This window comes from Phaenicophaeus curvirostris, chromosome 11 (genome assembly GCF_032191515.1).
Source record: "Phaenicophaeus curvirostris isolate KB17595 chromosome 11, BPBGC_Pcur_1.0, whole genome shotgun sequence".
Classification (NCBI taxonomy): domain Eukaryota; kingdom Metazoa; phylum Chordata; class Aves; order Cuculiformes; family Cuculidae; genus Phaenicophaeus; species Phaenicophaeus curvirostris.
In genome coordinates, this window is record NC_091402.1 from 4,365,471 (window position 1) to 4,384,973 (window position 19,503).

Below are 19,503 nucleotides of genomic sequence, written 5' to 3' on the forward strand. Positions count from 1 at the left end.
ATGCTTGGCATATAGCCCTTCCAAAATTCTCTATTTTCAGCCCATATACACAGCTTAAAATCGAAGTCAAGGTGACAAGGCATTCTCATTTTGATCCCAACCAATGGCAACCATTCTCCTTTAAGTTCTTCTTGCATGCAGTTCCTTTGAAGATACGCAGAACGCTTCTCGTGTGTGGCCTTGCTGTTCATATGAACTGCAGGCATTGCCCTCTCAAAATGCCCTGGCCAGCTGCAGTATGTTTAAAGAACCCTGCTACTGCCTTTCAGGACATCTCTTCTTATTCCCTCTAATGCCCTCCAATCTGTCAGGCTACAGGTGTCTCGAATTTTATTTTCTATCCCTTTACTACTAACTCAATTTTTCCTAGTGTTCTAGGACTTTGGGGCAGACTGTCTGTCAAGCAGTCTTTTTCTGAACATGTCCTCTTCCCAGATGGCCTTTAAGCATCGTTTGACCTGCCTCCATCTGAGCTGTTATTGCAACAGTTGGTCATTGCACAAATGCAGGGAAGTACTCAGCACATGAGCTTGGTGGGCTCATACGCTTGAAACCAAACCGTTTTCTAAATATCTTGTAGAAGTGACATCTAAAGACTCCAAATACTTGGAAAGATACATTTAAGAACAAAACAGAAAACAGCAAGTAAACAGTACAGAAACTATTAGGTGACACTGTAAACTTCTAGCTAAAACTCTTATTAATATCCTCCAATAATAGATTCCAAACATGTACAAGTAGTAGTGCTGGACAGTAATTACTCCCTTCTGGTTTTATAGCAGTTTTCCTATGTGTTCATCTGATTATCACATGAAAACATTCATTAAAAGGATTTCTGGTATTTTTTTACATGACTAACTGTTAATGAAACAATGCAATAAAAGAAACAAAAAAAATGCATACTAGGGGTTCTTTGGTATAAGAATGCTTCAGAGCCATTTCCTTCCATTGTTTCCTGCTTTATGAGGAAATAAAACAAAGCAGAGAAACAAGCAAATAGAAAACCAGTTTCTCTCCTCCTCTAAATGTGCTCTGGTGCTGAAAAATCCATTTTTCAGGGCATAGCAATCAAGCTGTTGGAATGATGAACACCTAAAAGAAGAGTTTCTACTATTAAGAGAGTTTCTACCATTATTTTCTTTTCCTCAGGCTCTTAAAAACTGAAAACAAACAAGTGTGAAAACAACCAACCACCCCACACCAGGCAGGTTTGGTGATTGACATCACCCTGTTTTGTGGGGGATTTTAAACTTCATTTTACTACCATGAAAAGGCAACTATCCAAACAGAAGGTGTGTTTGAACGAAGCCACAATTAATGTAAATACTGTCATAATGTTGATTAAATCTGATATGAACTCTTTGACTGAAATGAAAATGAAAACATTAGACTATATAAAGACATACAAATGGTCTTCCTCCTTTGATGTGCCCATTAAAAATAAAAAAACCATGTAAGTCTATATTCACTACATTTCTAAAACCTGCAAAAAATCCACAATGCAGATAGAAACGCACATCTGTTTTCAAGGGTTTCACAGACTCGCACAGGAGATCTGGATCATATACACATGCGGATCTCTCAGAATAATTAACACTATTTATACATCTGAGTCAATGTCATTCCAGTTACACCTTGTTTTGCTGTAAATCAATAGCTTGTCATGTCTCAATACATCTTTTTAATTCACGGGTGATGCAGAACTGCTAAGACCTTTAAAGTTGCTTTCAAGTCACACAGAATCAAATGCCTGATGGCTACTGGTTACAAAAGAGCAGCATTTTAGCTACACAAGCTATACAACTGAATTTTAGAAATGAACAACTTGGAAACAATAAAGAGGTTATAGAAGTGGATGAAGGTACATCCAGTGTACTAACACAGGCTCACAGAACCACAGATTGAGCTCAATTGGAAGGTAACTGCGGAAATAACACTGTCCATCGCTTCACTCAAAGCGGTTCAACAGGATCGGCTCTTGTCACCTGAGTCTGAAATAATTCTGAGATTTCACAGCCTCCCTAAGAAGCTGGTCCAGTGTTTTACTTTACCCCTAAACAGAAGGTTAAATAGTGTCTTCAAACAAGGACCATCAGATTAGCCCATACTCACCGCATGCCCACAATTACATCCTCTCCCAGTATCATCCTCACTTGCTTGTCTACAGCACCTGTGCACGGCTGACACAGCAACCCCTTCCTGATGGGAACAGAAGACTCCTCCACTTCTGAACTTTCAAAAGCTTGAAGATGCTAAGTTATAAAAGGTACAATTGCATCTGCCTAATGAACCAGACAACCCCCACACCTAAAGGAAATTCAGCCCATAACTAGATAGCTGCTGAGGCAGGGGACGCTCTCCGAGATGAATCCATCATCTCACCACTTCATGGAGAAAGAGAGGTTGGGTGGAAGGAGGAACTAAGATCAATATTTGCAAATCATGTCTTACCACAACAAAAAACTGCCAAGTCCTTCGAAGACCCTTCAAAACTGGAAAAATCCCGCTCTCAATTTCAAAAAAATCCCCAACTTCTACAACAAAAAAATAAGTCCACAGAAACCCTCGAAGTTTTATGGATTGATTAAAGTGCACAGACCGCTTTCAGATGAGACTGAGAGTCCCCTAACGACAGAAAGTACTATTGGAAGGTCACCTCGCTTAGATATGAGTAACATTTCGATCCTACTCCTACGGTATTTTCTTGTTTAATCAACAACACTCCATCTTCACAAAGGGCAGCTGGTAAAGAGGAACAAAATATGCATTATTCTAAATAATTCTGAAAGCAATAACATGGATCCTTTCCACCTCAACTCCCATTATCAGAAAATAATATTTGGCAGAATACACTAACAAAGATTTCCCACGAGCGGTTACATCATCTTATATACACGTTACATACACATCTTTAGCATAAAGGTATTTCCCCCTAGTGCACTGTATATAACACATAAGCAATATTAAATGCGAATCAAAACACTGATTAGTTGAAGTTTTGATTTACCCAGTGACCTCACTAATCTCATTGTTGCTTCCGTGAAGATAATGGCGGTGCGTACACAACATTTCTATGTTGCATAGGAGGCATCAAGAAGTCATGGAAAACTTTTCTCCTCTCTCTTCACAATGTTAGAAACTAAAATAATTTCCCGTGATACTAGCTGAAATTAAATGAATAAAGGAAGATAGTTTCCAGCATTAAACGCATGAAATATACTGCCATAATGGGATCTATTTCAGATTATATAGTGCAAAAACTTAGAGAAGGTAAGTGTATTTGCATTAAAATCTTATATGCCAGTTTCCCTCAATAAGTATGATTAAAATCCTACATGTCACACTTCCCATTACGTTCATCAAATAGGATAAAAATGAATATTACCCAGAAAATTGCAAGCCTTGATATAAAAGCACAACTAGTGAAACATTTAGATAGTAAAGGCAGACATTTACTAGAAATACAAGAGATAGATCAGGTTCGTGATTTAGTTCTCCTAAATCCCTACCGTTTCAAATGAACAGAAAATCAACATGAAAAAGCGGCAGGTGCATCAGCATCAACGTGCGTGCTGCCTCGCCCCTGAAGCTTCTGCTATGCCCATACACTGCACTGTTTTCTAAACAATCTAGGCAGTCTTCAGCTCACTTAAAAACCCATGTATTGACTCAGGAAACAGTTCCGAAATGACACGTTCGACTCAAATTCACCTGAAAACTTGTACTAGTGTCAGGTTTATTTTTATGATAACACTGACATTAAAAGGGAAAAAACTGAACAAACAAGGATTGTGATGATACTGTGCTGAGATTTTGTGGCAGGAGGGTCTCAAAAAAAAGTGGTTTTTATTTTCTGAACACAGAATTTCAAAATGTTGAACTAACAGATCATTTGTCAGTACCTGGATGTGTCCTAGCTATCAACTCTCCTTATTTTTTTTTTTTCCTTTCCCTACCTGTCCTGCTAGACCTGCTTTAACAAAGTGGAAACCCATGCGCTCTCCCGCTGGTTTTTTTCATTCCCAGAATGTGGTACAAAAGCAACATTTTAACAGGCTCCTGAGGGTCAGTGAACCTCATTCCAGCCTGATGGCACAAAACCGCTGGAAGATGGCATGACCACGGCAAACAATTTGTTTCTCTGAGTGCAGCAAATTGTCCAAAAATTCAAAATGAAACCCACTCTGGTGCTCTTAATTATTTGTAACCCAGTGCTCTGAAAAAGAAGAGAAATAAACACAGCCCCTCCAATGTAATCTATCTGGTACAAACCAATCTTTTTATTATGAGTGTATTTAGTCTAGTCAAGCTTTGCAGAGCACGGTTACAGCATTTCTATGGTCTCATAGTAACACGGGACACCACGCTACAGAGCCCTGTGACACAGAGTACGTTGCAGTTGTGCTATAACACAGGCTTCCGATCACTTACAAGCCAAACCACTTGTTCTGGCTCAGAACGTTCTTCCCCCATGGCCCCCATATGGAATGACTTTGATCTTTTCATCTCTGATAAGACTGAAATTACACTGAGTTTTTGTGATCAACAGGGACCGCAGAAAGAACACGTTCAACTGTGAACAACAGAGAGCAAAGCTAGTTTTAAAAGTTTGATTGCAGGGTGGTAGACAGGGTTAGTGTGTTTTCAAAATGGGAACAGAACCAAGGCTGTTTAATGAATTCTGCATAAAATTATCCTTAAAACAAGCAACACATCTCCTGTGCTATAAGCACGTACTTTACTTCCTTGTGGCACTGAATTTACACTACCTTAAGTATCCCGTTTTTTTTTTCACTTCACTGCCTCCTCTTCTTCCCCAAGAAATAACTGGAATATACATTTAAGGTTTTTCCGCATAATTTTGAGTAATGAAGTGTTTTAACTCAAACAGAAAACTGTAAGCTACGATAGGGCCTGCAGGGACATCCTGTCACACTGTGATTCCCACCAGGTTGCACGAGCCATGCGATGCCAGGCTACGACAGCATTCAATCAAGCCACACCCCCAGAGCAACGAAGTGCAGCAAAAAGCAAATTTTTGGGCCAAGAAGGGCAGACTCAAGCAGCAGTTTGACAAAACGCTGCGAGGGACACCTTTTCAGACAATAGTCAAAACCAAAGTCATGCTCACTTATAAACATTTAAGATAATACAACATGTCAAAAAATGGTTTTCTATTCAGTAGTAAATAAAATCATTCATTGGACCCCGTTTATAAATCTCTCCTATTCCTTACAGAACTGGCAACAAGCAGAAAGCAAAAGGAGCAGGTGATTCTATGATATTGCATAGGGGAAAATTGAAGATGCAGTATAAACCAAAACACAAAAGGTACTCTATAATAATTGAAACTCTGAACTATTGTTTGCAACTCATCTTTTTAAATTGAAAAAAAGTTGTTAGGAGCGCTCTCATAATGTTAATTTAAATGTTTGGGTCTGTATTTGAGAAATACAGGATTGAGTTGAATAGCTACAATGTGGGACTCGTGAAGGCAAACGTTTTTATCCAAAACAACTTAGAGGAACTATTTTGATCACCTCTTTACTTTGGCGACATCTGATCCCACTCCCTAAATACGGGTCTTGTCCTGTGTAACTGGTACACTTTTGCTGCACAGTGCTCGCTGACAAGTTGCATTCTGGCTCATGACTCATAATCATCTCATTCTTATCTGTTCTGACTTAACGCCAAATTTTCATAACATTTTCTGGCTTGATGGAATATTCCTCCAAAATGCCAGTGCTGCATCCACTTACTGGGTAATGCAAGACTTCAAAACCCAAAAAACCAAAAAAAACCAAAAAAACCCCAACCAAACAACCCCACAAAAGACATGTAACACAAAGCACAGTTTTCCCAGGAGTAGTATCCTTCCAAAGCATCCGCAGTGGGAGCCCAAGGAAGTGATACTGGTTTGTATTTTCTGAAAAGCCAACCGCTTCTCTTGTGTTAACCTTTCAAATGCCTGCTACTGGGTTACAAAATCTATTTACAAGCTCTTATGTAATTGTGGTATTTCTCTTCTAGAGGGACAAACAAATTACTATTTGATAGAAAGAGTTCTTCCTCCTCATATCAGTATTAAAAAAACCCCAACTGTTTCAACTAAGAACTGAGGGTTTGACTTTCTCCACCTCAGAGACAGATAGCTTTCCCCATTTCATTTTCTATTATGGGTAACAGAAAATATTTTCTAAGGAGCTTAATCTAAGTTAAAGTCGTATCGTCATTGTGGTCTAAGACACTATGAAAACAACATCAGAGAAAAGGAGCTTCAAAAGACAAAAATGACACTGGGTTTCTTCCTGACTGTAAGCAGGGAAGTGTTACCTAAGCACCAGGCGTTTCTGCCTTTGAAATCCTCTCCTTTTTAATTCTCTCAGTAGTTCAAACCATTGTAGGTATTAGAGTCTGCCTTTCTCTGAGCTATACATCAAGACAATTTTAAACTGTATCATGACCATTTTTAATCCAGTCCTTTTTGTCCAGAGGTCCTTGGTAAAGCCCACATGACCTCATGCCCTTAACTCCCCCAGCCTTCCCACTGTTCAAGAAATATGGCGATTGCATTAATCCCGTTCAAAGCACAGATCTACTGTTAAGGTCTGTATTCCATCCACAAAGGTTTGTGTGTGCATGTCTGCCATGTAACACACACTCTGTGACTCTACCTGTGTGTTATTTCACTGTTTGGCTCAAGCCAGCTCCTCTCTTCGGTCGCAGACGGCCTGCGATTCTGCCATTAAGGAAAGCTTCTGCTGACCACTCAGCTGTTCTGTCAGCCAGCATGGGGCTTTCTCCTGCACCGACGTATCCCCAGGTGGGAAATTCTCAACCCAAATTGTTATGATTACAAGTTGATAAGTTGTTCTTTGGTGTTTCTGCAAGCTAAATTAAGCATACTCAGGAATCAAAGAAACAAGTGATGGACTACAATACAATTTTGCTGTTGGAGTACAATTCAGGAGTAGGGCTTCTAACTCCTAAAGATAGCAATTTCATTTTTTCGGGGAATTAAAACAGAACACTAAAGGCAGGAACTACTGGGACAAGCTGCCCCCAGTTCAGCCCTGCACTGAGGAGGAAGCTGGACATGATGACCTCCAGAGCCCTCTCCCACCTTCAGTATCCTACGACTCCGTTATTCTCTTGAATAACCAGTGCTTAGGTGTTATCATTTAAGTTGTGTCAACACTATCATGTTACACAGATGACTTAGTTATATTTGTCATGTACAATAAAGCTCTCTAATGGCTTTAGCATCCTAACTGAACCTTATTTACTTTCCACACTTTTTTGTTGGTCCAGAAGAGGGGACTGACAAGGGAAGAGGGGACAGCATTTCTTTTTGCCATGCTGTTCAGCATGCACCACAGTGAAGCTCCATCTCCAGCTGGAAAACCTAGATGGCAAAGTTTTAGCCAAACAATATCTAACTATTTTAATACAGAACAAATAACCTACTTATTACAAACACATGCTTAATAATTCTTCTTTTGAAAGATACAGAACTGTTTTCTAGTTCAAAAGGTTTCTGGAAGACTAAACGATTAACTACCACAGTCATTTCCTGCTAATCTGATATCTAAATATTGTTGCTCTGAGTGACTTTGGTGATGTAAGGAAGTAGCCGCTTGTGGAAACTTTCGTATTCCTCTGCCTTTGCAGTAACACAGCTCAATTAACATTTTAACAAGGACACAAGTTCTATAACATTAACCAACAATACTGAGAGACTGAAAAAATCCAACCATTAACAATCATACGTCAGGTTCAGATTTGTATGCCCCCTTTTCTGTGATGGTTCCTTTGAGGAATGTTCAATACTTTAAACTCACTAGCTCAAAAAAATTTCTCTAACTACCAAAGAGACACAAGACAAATATCAGAGAAGGAAGCCCAAAGGAAATGGGTCAGCCTCACAAAAAATCTGCACGTACCTGGTCTGTCAGTCTACCTCAGCAGATAAATGAGCCTTCAGCTGCTCTCAGGACAGCAGGGTTTGATTCCACTGGAAGCCCCATCTTCAGAGGCAGCAGAGAGACCAGAGAGACCTACAATAATTTATTGCTGAAGCAAGGCCCACAGGGATCACAGTACTCAGCACGACAAACCCAATCTTATTTCTCCCAGAACTTTTATCAGCGCGTTTTCTGTTCCTTGCCTTATTTAATTCAATGGCAAAAAGTTCCCCTGACATCAGTGACACAGCATCAGTCCTTAGTTCCATTTGCATACTGGGGATACCACTTGAGAGCTCCAAACTTACATTCAAAAACCTCTGCATTAAAGCAAAATTCAGAGCAGAGATTCTCAGATTCTTCCTGTGAGTCATGACAGAAAAGCTCCTGTGGTCACGAATAAACATTGCCAGGTTTTCTTACTTGGTTTTCACATAAAACAAGGTTTGCCTATTTGGCTAAGACAATTACTGCTTCCAGGGAACTAGAGAAACTAGAAAAGATCTGAAGACTGGAAGTGTTTTTACTAATGCAGAGACTCGGGTGTGCCTTGAAAAGTTAAAAGTTCTTGAGTAAGCCCTAAAACAAAGGGAATATGAACAGCTAAAATATTTTTGCACAAACTGAAAAGCTCCTCTACCAGCTGGGAACAAGCTAGAACTTGCACGGGGCCCTGCACACACTGGCAAACATCTTAATTGTTCGGAGCAGACGAAGTCTGTTTAGTCATGTCTGCCGAAAGGGGAAGGATATTACAACACATCTGTGCAGTCTGTTCCCACACAGGTCAATCAGTTCTTGAAGCCTGCTTTAAAAAGGTGTACCCCCAGCAAGCCAGCATCCATACGGACACCACCGCCCAGCTTGGCCACACGCCTGGCTACCAGACAAGAGATCTTTGAATAGAAGAACACAACCAAAGAAACAATCTCAGAATCCCAACAGGCACACAATGCCAACGCATTTACGCTACCATCTGGGAGGGATTTGGTAAGAGTCTGAGTATGCCTCAGTGAAATTTCAAAACAAACACATTCAAAGCGTCAGTGCCCGCAGAGGCCAGCAATGCCGTATTTAAAACAGACGGGGAACTGCAGCATGGCAAGTGGAACAGGCACCAGCCCAAAGGGGCAGATGTATTCAAACTGGTTTCTTCATTTGAAAAAGAAAGGGTAGGTAACACAGGATTCTTTCTAAGACGCTCTATCAAGTTTTTTTAACCCAGGTTCAACAATGGCTAAAAACTATTCTCCTATAGGAGGTGTCGCATGACACAAAACCACACTTACAAACGGAATTTAAAGGTGGTTGTCATGTAAATCAACTATGCAAGGAGTCAGTGCAGTTTTGTGCTCTACAAACACTCAAACGCTGTTTTTCTGCTTTGGTGGGTATATAATTTTCAACACATACACTCTCTTTTACCTATATTGCATTACTCGAAGGAAAAGACTTTCAAGATGCATCCAGACCCTGATTATGAGATGATACATGAAGTGCCAGCTCTGTAGAGAGCAGCTCCACGATTACCTCTTCAACGTGGGTCAATATTGCTCCACAAGAATGTGTTAAGATTGAGACAAACAGCAAAAAATTATATAAATTCATATACAAATTAGCATAGAAATCTTACAGTGTTTGGACACCTCTACCTGGGCAGGTGTGATTCACAGAGCACAAAAACAGAGAAGGGGCACTGTGGAACTATGAGGAAATGTTATATTTGTACGGAAATGTGCACTCTTCCGTTCAGCTCACCTTTGCAGTCAGGAGAATCTTCAGTCATGCATGAGAGAAAAACACAATATCAGGTAGCAGGTCACGGTACTTACATGCATTTTACAAATTATTAATTAATAAATAAAAATAAATAAAATAAATTCTCTGAGCTTATTTGAAATTCCAGCCCTTCAGAATAGAAAATGATGTGTAGGCTTCTTGTCCTGTTGAATAACTGAGCAGGACTTGGTTTTCACAAGGAACCAACTCTAAAACATCAGGTTCAGTAAAAGGAATTATTTATCTCCACTGATGCCTCCAAGCTGCAGTCACGTTCTAATCTGGGGAATGATAACATCAGGGACATGAACTTAGAAACAAATGCTCTTTGCTTCATATAGAGCAGCCAATCAAAAGGGCTCTAGACTAGTTTTTTCCCACACCAAGGAAAAATGAAATTCATATGAAGACCAAGTACAAAGCTGGGCATGCACATTGCGTATTTAAAATCATGGCATTGCTGCTAACAAGAAGTCAAAGCCCAACAAATCATTCAAAAGGCAAAATGAGTTCCAAGTTATGCCAATTACAAAAGTTCATGCACCAAGATTAGAAGTACAATAAAAACTTACGGAAAATTATGCAGTTGGTCAAGGTTTATTAAAACACAATGGGGAATGGGATAATTATTGCAGTTCTTCATACTTGTGAACTTGTCTTGAATATTCGATGAGCAGGATAATGTGACAGAGGTGATATAACTATGTTCCTTGACTCACAGAGTAGCGTATGCTTACACTAATCAAAGTAAACTTTGTTACTTGGAAAAAATGGTGGCATCACCTTAATCTATGGGCCACAATGAAAAGGCAAATTAGATGCATCTCAAGAAAGGGCAGCACCTAAACTGATGAAAACAAGCAGCAATGAGACTGAAGAATAAACACATTTAGGTTGTCCGCTGATTGGTTCTACAAAAAATAAGCTAAAGGAGATTTACTAGAAGCTTTTCATAGAAAAAGGAACTTACTGGGGTTCTAATATCCCAACAGTCCTTATGCACTAAAAGAAAGGTGTCAGCTGATGGCAGTGGAGATGATATTTCAAAAGAAGACAGATATCAAAGATGATTTTTTTGTACAAGCTGAGAGCTAGGTCTCAAGATGCATGGATGGGTAGACATGAAAAAGCTTATGGTGACTGATAAGGGACAAAGAGGTGCTAGAACAGAAGACAAAACATAGGTAAACCACTGGATGGAACAGACATGGTCTGTAAGGACAGTGCATAAAGGACTTCATCGTAGAACCACAGAATAGTAGAATGGTTTGGGTTGAAGAAACCTTAAAGATCATCCAGTCCCACCCCCTGCCAGAGGCAGGGACACCTCCCACTGGTTCAGGCTGCTCCAAGCCCCATCCAACCTCGCCTCGAACGCCTCCAGGGATGGGGCAGCTAGGACTTTTCTTGGCAACCTGGGCCAGGGCCTCATCATCCTCATAGGAAAACATTTGTTCCTAAAATCTCATCACAATCTCCCCTTGTTCAGCTGAAAACTGTTCCCCCTCATCCCATCTCTGCCCTCCCTGATAAAGAGTCCCTCTCCAGCTAATAAAAGGGGAAACTTGGACATGACAAGATATCAGCACCACACAGATATCCCCTGGCAGAAAGCAGCCTTCAGTGTCGATCTTGCTTTCGCCTGAAGAATCAGGTTTTTGCCTGGAAGTGTGCAAACAACAATCCAGCCTGACTGCTTTAAATAATAGAGAATAAAAAGATTTTTAATGTTTAGGAACCAGATTAAACAATATGTCTTATGACAGGTCTGATCGTAACAAACCATTTTTGGTTTTTAAGGATTGATTACATTGAGCTAGTTACCATCAAACAGTGTGAAAATCCGCTGACTAAGCAGGGACAGGCCAACAGTTGTCATTACGATAAGTAACTGCTTCAGAGCTGGTTACCTAAGTCATATTCCCAAAGGCTGTACAAAGGGAATTCCAGCCTCCTTCTGAACCTAGTCCTTTCAAATTGCTTTGTCTGTTTTGGCCCTAGGCTGCATATTAGAAATGATAAAAGTAGTTCTTTCATACTCAAAGCAAGACAGCTTGATTGCCAGTGTCAACATGATAAAATGCTTATGGCTATAGGAGTGGGGGGAGGGAGCAAGAGTGATGGGGTGGGGGATGAGACAAGGTTAACACTAGGCAAGTAAGAACAGAATTACTGCACTGAAGTGGAAGCCCAGACTTATTCCACCGTACTTTTTACCCGCTGTGTGTTGACTAGACTCAGAACTGTTGCTCTGGCAGCAATTACAAATCAAATTCATTAGAACTATTCTTACAACATAAAGATGAAGAAATGTCCCTGGAAACAATTCTACAGCTTTAATATACATTCAATATCTATTTAATCAGTGTTCCCTTTCTTTAGAAACAGTGAGAAGAAACAAGCAATAAAGAAACAAAGTAAGCTAATTTCTTGAGATGAAATCAAAATGCTATATTTTATGCTGACTGATACATATAAGACAAGAAGATATTTTTCTTCCACAAAATTAAAGGGAAGAAATGTTCTGTTTCACCACTGGAGTTTTTTTACAGCATATAAATTTGAGTTAGGGGCAGACAGACGCAGAACACTAACAGACTGCCACGGCTTACCGCAGTACCTAGGAATATCCAAATTACACCCAAATAAGACTTATTTTAAAATGTAACAAGTAAGATCACAACCAAGATGCACATAAGCGTTCACTAAGAGCCAGAATAGAAAGTCTAAACAGGAACCCATTAAATCTTGAGGAATTATTCCACTACTTAAAAAGAAATACTTCTAATTGGAGACATTGCAAGATCTGTAGAGAGCGTGCTTCAGGAATGTGCAAAATTCAAAGGAAGTTCATAATACTGCAATGTCAAATTGAATTTTTACATGGTTTGACTCATGTTGTCATTCATATTTAAGAATAAAAAATACTCTAATGAATATAGTAAAAATTTGCCTAAGAAAAATCCAGTTAATACTCAACTTAAAATTACATTCTTTATATTTACATGATGTTTGCATACTTATGGAACATGGCAAATTTTTTTCTGTCCTAGTACAAAGCCTGAAACAAGACTGTAACTGAAAAATCAGTAAGTTGGCTTGATGAGCCCTCTAAGAGACTATGTAGCATGCGGTAATCTCAAATTTGATTTTAGTTTATGTACAGTAAGTTTCTACATACTTTATTAATAAACTCTTATTTGGCAATTTCAAAGATTCTATTCCCTAGCGCTTCTTCTTTTCTGGCCACCTGTTTATTCACACGTTCTGCCCAAAGGCAAATCAGCTCTCTTCACAGCTCAATGAAACTCCCTCCTCTGGCTCAAAGGAAAACATTTTTGTTTGTTTGTTTGTTTAACTAGAAAGAAACCAGTTTCCAAAAAGCAGAAACCCTTAGCTACATTCTGAGTCTTCGGATGCAAAGAACATGCTCCCCACAAATATCTGTACACTCTGCCTTTGAAATGAAAGACAAAAAGCTCACTTACCATGGGTCATGGAGTCTGTCTTAACTCTCTGCTAACAATAAGCCCTCTCCCGGTAGTTTTCAATTAATCGTACTGAGGTTTCTGGAAAAAGAACAGGAACATTCTTATATCCTGCCTATCACTTATCACCATAAGATGTTACCGTCTGTTAGCTGTGGCACAGTAGCCAACTCAGAGTGCAGTCTTATCATAGAAACATCAGGTTGGAAGACACCCACCAGATCATCGAGTCCAACCATTCCTATCAAACACTAAACCATGCCCCTCAGCACCTCATCCACCTGTCCCTTAAACCCCTCCAGGGAAGGTGACTCAACCACTTCCCTGGGCAGCCTCTGCCAGTGCCCAATGACCCTTTCTGTGAAAAATTTTTTCCTGAAGTTCAGCCTAAACCTCCCCTGGTGTAGCTTGAGGCCATTCCCTCTCGTCCTGTTCCCTGTCACTTGGGAGAAGAGGTCTTCATTAATACCCCATAACCTCATGCTGCAGCCCCAGTTTCATGTTACCACACATATTGCATCATCTTTAAAAGACGATGTCCTAGCCCCTTCCTCTGCTCTACATCAGCCATCAAATAACTACACACGAGCTGCCAGGAGACAGTAAAAGCATTCAAATTGGCATCACTTGTAACTGTTTTCCTCCAGTGCTCACTGGTATTAAATAGCTATGTTATAGCAGCTCTCCAGGACTCCCATCATGATGTCATCGATTGCCAAGACAAGTCAGTAAAGAAATTCTTCCTAATATCCAATCTATATCTCCCCTGGCACAACTTGCATCCATTTCCTCCTGTCCTATCACTTGTTTCTTGGGAGAAGAGCGATCTTTTCTTTAAGCCATGATTCTTAAAGGAATAATTTCTTACAGATACCATATATTGACAGAGTTGTCAACAGTAACGTGAAAAAGCAAAAATCATCATCTAAATCAGTGCAACTAAAAAACCTGGTGCAATGCTTGGAGCAAGGTGGGGAAATTACACTCTACCAAGAAAATTATAAACAGGTATGGCTGTCATCATTGACTCAGAACAGAAAGTGAGACACAGGAAAGGATAGGAGATGCAGAGAATTTGGGAGGAGGAAATTAGTAAAGTGCTATATTTCGACAGGTTTTTTAATCTCAATTTTTTCACAAAACTATATTGTAGCCAAAAGCCTTAAGAAAAATGAAAAGAACCCAAAGCTGTCTGGAATATGATAAGCATCCAGTTATCAACAACTAAACAGTTGTCATAAACTTATCTGCCTCTTTCAATCAAATCAAACCATCTCTGAGCTCGCATTCCTTATTCAGGCCTGACTGCTTAATTCTCTCCAGTCATTTGATAAATCTAATCACCGGCTATAGCCTGGGTGAGAGGGAGGCTCTGGCAGAGAAATCAGCTTGACAAGCTCTCTGCTTACTCACTCTTGCCTACTGCTGCAGATTATCACACTTTCAGCGATGGCCAGTATCACCATTTATGAATCTGCACTGTGAAATGACTTAGGAAAGTGACCTAGCTTTGAGGAACAAAACCCAAATAGAATCTAAAACCAGCTCCTGACAGAAAAAAAAGGAAAATGGAAATGACTGGATGATGGTGAAGCCAAGGAGAAACTCCCTTTTTCAATTGGTTTCAGAGCAAACAATTCAGCTTCAGCCAGCCTACATTTTGCAGCTTTTCCTCTGTATAAAATGTTCTATGTCAAAGCATTCTTCTGCTTTTCCAGCTATACTGGTGACTCTAAAGCAAGACAGGACCTTCTCCACAGATCTTGCTCTGCTTGTTCCTTAGGCTACCACAGCGGCACTACTTCTAGTTAACCATCGTGCACCAAAACCAGAAGATTGAAAATCATCATTATTTAAAAAGATTATTTTAAAAGACAAAAATCTATAATTTGCACAATTGGAATAGCCAAGGAGTTTGCTTGCTAAGTGCACGCTGTTAGTACTTGATGGCTTAACAACATCTGTAGCATTAGGCTGCCTCCCCAAACTAACGCCTTCGGTGCTGATGCAAATGAAGACGATGCAATTACCCAACTGCCGCCTCCCTTCAGGTACTTATTTCTGTCTTTCAAACAAGCTCTCCTGCATGACCCTCCAGTCTGTGAGATAAAATCAGAATGTGTCTTTTGGTGACTAGGATCTCAATTCCCCACTCTTTGAAGTCAACTGGAATTCAGGCATTTATCTAAATGATGAAGTATCCGATACCAAAATGTTTGTTCAGCAGTTTTGGAAGAACGCCAGTCTTAATAAAATCAATTAAAACATATTTTAAAGTCATAGCCAATCAAAATATTTATTTTCAGATTCACAGACTCATCTCAGTATTTGGCATATCCTCTCCGCTGAAATGCACAACAATGCTCCTTGGTAACGATGCGCTGCAACATGTTCTACAGGTTTTATTACCCAATATTCTTGTTAATGCAAGCATTTGAATCAGAAGCTTGTAAAGACTTAGCAGTGCTGAAACACTATTCACATTTTTCTTCTCATCTACACTGATGGAATAATGTCTTTGATAAATCTGGCACATCTTAATCCCACTGTTGGAAGAAGTTCATGAACTTACTAAGGTCTCCCCCTTGAAAAAAGAATCCTTCTCAAAATAAACTACAATATTTGCTTTTGGAGAATTAATTCCATTGCATCAATGAAAAAATTGTCAAGGGTATTACTATCCCTACTTTCTAAAAATACTAGGTAATAACTGAACTGGAAAATAAGAATTCTTCCAGTGTGGCTTGTTATCTTCATGTCCTTACATTTTCAGTATGCAACATACTATGCAACTTGCTATTTTCAACATTTTTTAGAATCACAAATAGAAGTAGAAGTTGAGCTGTAAGGATATCTGAAGGCTTCCAGGAAGAAGAGAAAAGGTAGCAACCATTTCCCGTACATACACAACTCCATGCATTTGCAGAGCACAGAAGTGAAGAGACCAACTGAAAGCAGATCCCTAGAGCAACTATTTCTTAGTTCTTCAAAGATTTGAATGAACGCATTTTAAAAAGACTAACAGAGGTGCAGAATTCCTTGTAATCTCATTTATATCTTGCAGGATTATTTACAGGCATGAACTCTACAGAATGTCAATGTCTACAGACTTTTGAAAGCTCGAAGTATTTTGTAAATATCCATTTCCACATCTTGCTCTCTCCATTGCAGACACAAACCCCACCACATAGTCTCTAGTCTTAATATTTAATTCATCTTAAAATCTCCTTTCCATTAAAGGGCTTTTTATTTGAGAACTAACCAAAACGATTTTTTTCCTTAAAATGCAAAATTAAACACAACTTGCCAGAGATGTAAACTGTTCTGAAAAAAAGAAAAGACTTACCATCTGTAAAATGATGGAAGAAACTAATGAATAATATTCTGCATTCTGCAAAGCTGCAGGAATGGCTCTGATCATAGGATCATAGAATCACCAGGTTGGAAAAGACCTCCAGGATCATCAAGTCCAACCATTCCTATCTGCCACTAAACCATGCCCCTGAGCACCCTGTCTACCTGTCTTTTAAATATCTCCAGGGATGGGAACTCCACCACCTCCCTGGGCAGCCTGTTCCAGAGCCCAATGACAATTTCTGTGAAAATTTTTTTTTTGATGTCCAGCCTGAACCTCCCTTGGTGGAGCTTGAGGCCATTCCCTCTTGTCCTGTCCCCTGTCACTTGGGAGAAGAGGCCAGCACCCTCCTCTCTACAACCTCCTTTCAGGTAGTTGTAGAGAGCAATGAGGTCTCCCCTCAGCCTCCTCTTCTCCAGGCTGAACAACCCCAGCTCCCTCAGCCATTCCTCATAAGGCCTGTTCTCCAGCCCCCTCACCAGCTTCGTTACTCTTCTCTGGACTCACTCCAGAGCCTCAACATCCTTCTTGTAGCAAGGGGCCCAGAACTGAACACAGGATTCGAGGTGCAGTCTTACCAGTGCCGAGTACAGGAGGAGAATAACCTCCCTGGCCCTGCTGGCCACGCCGTTTCTGATACAAGTCAAGATGCCATTGGCCTTCTTGGCCACCTGGGCCACTGTTGGCTCATGTTCAGCCACTGCCTACCAGTACCGAGAGGTCCATCTCTTTTGGGCAGCTTTCAAGCCATGCTTTCCCTAGTCTGTAGCTGTATAGGGTTGTTGTGCCCCAAGTGCAGGACGCGGCATTTGGCCTTGTTAAACCTCATCCCACTGGTCTCAGCCCAGTGGTCCAGCCAGTTCAGATCTCTTTGCAGAGCCTCCCTACCCTCCAGCAGATCCACACTTCCTCCCAGCTTAGCGCCATTTGCGAACTTGCCAAGGGTACATTCAATGCCTTCATCAGGTCATCGATAAAGTTGCTGAACAGGACTGGACACAGTCCTTAAAATAACAACTTGTGTTTATCCCATCTAAGAACAGTTAGAGTTAACAGCAAGAATGACCCAATATTCTCCATTGAGATATCAACAATATTGAAATTTCTACATAAGTTTGAAACATATATTTGTGTCTACTTCTAATAATGCCAAGTATAAGAACATTTAAATTGGTTTTAAAATTTGCATATATATTATAAAAAACATATTACAGTATTGCGGGGAGCAAAAGAACTTGTGGTTTTAATTACTGTATCACAATTATATTACCTAATGTACTTAAGATCTGGGAAGTCTTGGAAACAATAGCGGGTGGTGTATCCTGGAAGAGGGCGATACTGAGTATCAGAAACAAGTCTTCCAAGCAAACTGAAAGACATTTCATGCTTAGACACAAAGAACCCCATGCTTTCGGCCACATTATCCATCCTTTTTTTACTGTTTAATGTACCATTAAAAAAACTACAGCTTAAACAAGTCTTGCATAGATCGCACACAACTGTATTTGTAAACCTTCATTCCCAGTTAATCTAGAAAGAGTAATTTAATTCATATTCTAGTTCCAGAAGGCGTAGCTAGAAACCATTTTCAACACTTGTTGTGAGACTCAAAGGGGAATTAAAAAACTGTCCCAAAACGTCTATACATTAAATGGATTGTCAATGCTGCATAACATCATGCTGATCTTTAAAATACTGCTGTACATTAAAGCACTTGGAAGGCAAATGTAAATATAAACAGATGTTGTATTTCCAACCAGTTCACCAATTGGCACTGTTAATTAAATTATGAACTTCTTATCAGTTTCTCAACACAGTTTAACGTTTATTTGTTTTGAGATACATGACTTGCACTTGACTGAGAAACAGGCTATGCGGATCACAATGGAGCTTGTGAAATTATGCAGCTACCGAGTTCACCAAGACTGCTACCATTCAGTCGAGCTACACTCCTCAGTTTATCTTAAAAATCACAAAAAAGATAGTTTACAAGCTGAACGAGGAAGGCTTGAACTTTATTACTCTGGATCTAAGTAAATATCAAAGCTTCCTGCAGCTTCATTGTAAGATCTTCAGCCTCTTCAAAACTGGTTTTGTATGTTTGTTACTAAACATGGTTTCAACAGAGTTTAGAGTTGTTCAACACAGCTATAAGGTACATTGTGTCTAAGGACAGAGAGCAGCAGCATGTGAACAAGCTGTCTAAATCTAGCAATAATGTGGTCCAACACAATTATTTTCAAGGCAAAATTTTGCAAAACCTAGGTTCCTAGTACAAAATTATTAACTTAGATAAAAACCGATGATGAGTGTGAACAGAAGGGTTATGGCGAGCAGTCTTACAGAGATTTAGGCGCTTGGCATTCCTACCACGACCAAACAGGAGCCTCAGTCTGACACACAATCATCTACTAATGAGTAGATGCAAGTATTCTAAAAATTCTTGGACTCTTTCTAGCAGTAGAAACCATTAGAATGGTGAGCATAAAATGCTTCAGGAAGGATGACAGAGGTGGGAGCAACATTGTCTGGTAGAGCTGTTTTTTTTATCCAAAAAAACCCCCCAAAAAATTGGAACAGCAATTTCTTTTGCAAAACTGTTTATCCTGACAAAACAGAAACGGCAGCTTTGCTACAAGGGAAAACCAGTAAGTCTGACAGAGCAGAGATTGCAGTAATAATTATCAAGCTGAAGTCTAGCAAAACTAGTTTTGGGTGTTTGGAAGGTCGGGTGTTTTTTTTAGTTTTCTTTTCTTTGATTGTTTTTTTTTCATGTGTCAACACAGGCTCCAAATAGAGAAGTAGTATTCATTAATAATTGATGTGGATGATAATACTCACCTTTCAATATTAGGTCCTGTGCTTAAAAACAACCAAGTTAGAACGCTTCTGAACATGTAGCCACCTGCCAAATTCA

The 19,503-nt window shown here is 39.7% G+C and overlaps 1 protein-coding gene across 3 annotated transcripts in view; it reads right to left on the bottom strand.

Annotated features, from left to right (window-relative positions):
• ATG7 (autophagy related 7) overlaps positions 1–19,503 on the bottom strand; it is an 89,769-nt gene that overhangs the window by 7,853 nt on the left and 62,413 nt on the right. Inside the window, exon 18 of one of the 3 annotated variants that reach the window (XR_011338188.1) lies at positions 13,232–13,312. The exons of the other annotated variants lie outside the window; for them this stretch is intronic. The gene's annotated coding sequence lies outside the window, so the exon portion shown is untranslated. The remainder of the gene's footprint in view (positions 1–13,231; positions 13,313–19,503) is intronic. 3 annotated transcript variants of the gene reach the window in all.